Genomic DNA, 4,509 nt, shown 5'->3' with positions numbered 1-4,509 from the left:
ATATATATATATATATATATATATATATATATATATATATATATATATATATATATTACAAATACATACACACACACACACAAACATGCACATATACATATATATTGGAATAAAAAGTTTAATTGTGTGAGTGGAAACTCACCTATGTAAGTTTGGCTATAATTTTGTAATTTCTTTCTTAGAGAATACAATGAATTAGAGTGTGTATATTATATGCATTGATTTACTAGCATGATATTTTGAGCACTTTAGTGTAAAAGAACAGTTAACAATTCCTCCTGCATGAATTCTATGGTCTCTATTCTTATATATGAAACAGAGACTCTGTTTAGCTTATTGTTTCAGTGAAGAGATCTAGTGACATTTTCTGTGCTATGCCTGTTTTGTGAAACACTTTCTCTGGTAAAGCTTATAGATTTCATAAGATGTTAATTATTTGGTTGATGATTAAAAATGTCCCAACAGAAACAGAATTTCTGTTTTTTTTAATGACGTCCCAATTATCTGGGTTTTTCATCACATTAAAACCAACAAACTCAAAACCTTTAAAACATAATTTCCTGGAATTGTGCATCCTACTTTCTGCAGTTGTCATGCAGTTCATCAAAAGATTATATTTGGTTTCAGGGGTTGTAGACAGATAGTACGCGGATGGTCTTTATCAGTGGTGGGATTCAAATATGTGAACAATTAGTTCTCTGTGTGGATGCCGCTTCCGGGAGTCCATTCTGGGGCTGGACAACAAAAAATTAGCTGCCGGTTCTGCCGAAGTGGTGCGAACTGGCTGAATCCCACCACTGGTCTTTATGCTTTGAAGGACCCTGCACAACCAAATTCGGTATGTTTATTGGACTATTCCAACTTAAGATCATGAATGACAATGCTCTACAGGTAGTCCTTGACTGATGACCACAGTTGAGCCCAAAGTTTCTGTTGCTAAACAAGACAATTAAATGAGCCATGTCCCATTTTACAACCTTTTTTGCCATGGTTGTTAAGTGAATCACTACAGTTCTTAAGTGATTCATGTGGTTAAGTGAATCTGGCTTCCCTGGGTGTCAGAAGCTCACTAGGAAGGTTGCAGCTGACAATCTCAGGACCATGACGCTGCCACCAATATAAGGAAGCACCCAAATTTTGATCACATGGCTGTGGGGATGCTCATAAGTGTGAGAACCAGTCAGAAGTCATTTTTTTCAGTGCTGTTGTAACTTTGAACGGCCATTAAATGAATGGCTGCAAGTCAAGGACTACCTGTATTGAAGTTACAAGAAGCTCTTCAGGAGCAATACATGAAATAACTCATTCTGAATTATAAATTAAGAATTACATGTACATACAAATACACAAACACAGAGAATCATAGACAATCCTAATAGCAACAGATTTTCCCCCCCAACAAATTACAATTTGGCCACTTGGGAAATATTCTTTATAAATAGATGGATTTCCACTAATGTGTGATGCACACTGACAATAGAGACTATTCATACTAACTTTCACACTATGTCAGTAATGGTGACAAATTTAGATGGCCTATGGGGAAAAAGAAAACATAAATTTGTGGCAGATGATTCTGTCAATGCTGTTAGGCATAATAAATTAATAGACTCTTCACATGCACAAGCAGTTACGCCTCTGAGGAGCTGATGCTGGATGCCAACTAGTGTCCATAGAAACAGCATCCTCATCTCCTGGGAAAAAGTCTGCTTTTAGGTTTCTCAGAAGTATCTTTTTGGCCAGTGCTGGAAACCGGAGTCTGGATCAAATGGAGTCTTCTAATAGTAAGCCAACATTTCTCTCTTATCCCATCTTACTGTAAGCAGACTGTGGCTGGTTCAGCCAGCTCATTTTTTCCTTTCCCTCCTCCTCTTCATTCAAGTGATAAAAAACATTGCCGAAACAGAAACCTGTATATGACATCCAAACTTGGACTCCTGTCTACTGCTTGCCAACAAGCTGAGATTTGTAAGCCATGAATAAACTCTCCTTTTTTTTTTATTGCTTCCTCCTCCTCTCCTGCTCCTCCTCCTCCTTGTTTTATGAGTCTGACATATTTGGGAGAAAGGAACTAGTTGCCCAAGTTTGGATGATACACAAAGCTTTCCATTCTGGGTTGTGTTTTCCATTTGAATGAAGGGAGAGACTAAACAAGCTGCCTGTGTAAAGAGTCAGTATACCAAGAGGTTTAGCATTATGTGCTAATGAGGCTTCGGTCTGATCCAGCAGTCTGATATCTATCATGTGCTACAAGCTTATATTATATTTTAAGCATTAACTGAGAGTGAGTACACAAGTTAAATGAATCCTTTGAATTAACCCTTTTCTTTATTTCAACAAATCTTAGCACTTGTGCTTAGCAAATGTTCTTCTGTTTACCTCGCTGCTTTCTACACCCCTAACTTTTATTCTCCTACATCAAATTTTACATTGCAAGGACCCAGCTTATTGTTTGCTTGGAACCATGTATACCCATGTCTGTAGAAAAATGGATTATTTCCATTACACTTGAGAAATGATAAGAAAAAGTTAGATGTGTGTGTGTGTGTGTGTGTGTGTGNGATCGATCGATCTGTGTTGGCTTCCCTTTTTGCTCATATCAATAATACATTTCAAATCTCAGGAGACTGGACCAATCTATAACTGTCGCCATGCCTAAGAACAGCAATAACACAAGCCCTTTATGCTATCATCCCGTTAGTCTATTAAGCGTGCTCAGCAAGTATATGCCTATTTCTTGTATAATAATTTATTGGATTTGACAGACGAGAAGAAACACTTAGCTGATGAGAAAGCAGGATTTAGGGAGGGCAAATCCACCATGGATCAGTTTGGTATATTCCAATTCCTAATGTGTGGACAATACCAGCCCTTGTATGTTGTCTTCACTGACTTAAAATCCTCCTTTGGCAGAGTCTGGTAAAAGCTGGTAAAAGCTGGTAAAAGATGACTACTTTTTATAATTAGATGCTATAGATCAGGAGTGTCAAACTGCCGGCCCATGGGCTGGATGTGTCATGCCAAAACCGCGCCCACCCCATTGCCGGCAATGGAAAAAAAGTCACGATACGTCATGACATGTCACGTGACGTTGCGAGTTTGACACTCCTGCTATAGATGCTGTAGGAAAATACCCAATTGAATGTGATGGTGCTGCAAAGATTCTAATCTTTGAGGAATGAAACAGGATGGCATTCTTGCTTCCTATATTTAATATCTAGGTCGACTCAGTAATGGCTGCTTTAGCCAAAGAGGAATACCACCGTCCTAAACTTAGCAATATGCATTTGCAGCATTGCTCTAGACCAGTGATCCATGCAGCGATTCTTTTGCTCACATAAGTGGTGCTCAGGAAAAGTCTGTGGGCCTTAGCAGAATTCTCTAAGGAGTAAAGGCTTAAAATCAATTGCTCCCAAAAAAATTACATTTTTCTCAGGAAGACTTACCTGCAGCAAACATAAATAGCAAATTGAAAATAAGTAAATAAATCAAGTCCCTTCTTTTAAATATGCCATTTTTGGAGATCTTAAAATTTGGCAAGAAAAAAAAATAGAGCCATCAGTGCCAAACTTTTTTTTTTATTCTAAGGTTAAGGTGCATACCTGCTGCCACCAAGCTATTTAAAACTCAAGTATGGTGAGAGGTATGCTCCTATCACGATTGAAGGAGCTTAGACATTGTCTTATCCAAGTTACTCTGAGCATTTTTTTCTGGGTCTCATGATACATCTCAAATGCTTTAATTTGGACACAAACTGATATGAGCATAGAACAAGAGTCCACATTAGCCAACCCTGCAGCTGACTTAAACTCTTTGTTTTCCAGTGGCTCACCGGTGTCATTGATTCTCTTGGATGGTTTTTCATCAATGTATAAAGTAAAAATGCTAGTTCATTGCAACCTTTATTGCAACTTCAGTCTCTACTCTCTGCTGTTCCTAGATTTAAGAAGAGCTAAGTGCTTTTGACATTGGATAGTATTTGGGCATTATTATCAATTCATGTTGGTGAGTTTCAACTTGGAACCTTTAATATCCACCATCTTGTTTTCTGAACACACTGTGAGACCTTTCCTTTGATTCATTTCAGTGCGGTACATGGTGGGAGTTACAACTGGATTTCATTTATTGAGAGGTGGTGTCCTTGTAGCCGAATGAACCTGAGTCTGAGACCTTAATTCATGCACTTTTTCATTCTTTGACAGTAATATATGTGCAGGCATATCCTAACCAACTCTTAACAAAAACCAAATATGCTATGAAGAAATGCTAATATGTTTCCTACTGTCAGATTGGACCCTTCCAATTACCAATTATATTTTTTTCTTATTTAATCCTTTATTTTTTTTAATCTTAACTCTGTAGGTCATTTGTGACGAAAACACTGCCTTTGTTGTATTTGGTCGATGCTTCTGTTTTTTATTTTGCTGATAATTAATTATGGTAAGATTTATTATTGTTTTTGCAAAGATTGTGAAAGGAATGAAACATGGTGATGAAAGAGTTTCCCAG

This window comes from Protobothrops mucrosquamatus, unplaced genomic scaffold (assembly GCF_001527695.2).
Source record: "Protobothrops mucrosquamatus isolate PMUCROS unplaced genomic scaffold, P.Mucros_1.0 scaffold501, whole genome shotgun sequence".
NCBI classification, from domain to species: domain Eukaryota; kingdom Metazoa; phylum Chordata; class Lepidosauria; order Squamata; family Viperidae; genus Protobothrops; species Protobothrops mucrosquamatus.
Note: the sequence above shows the minus strand (reverse complement) of the source record.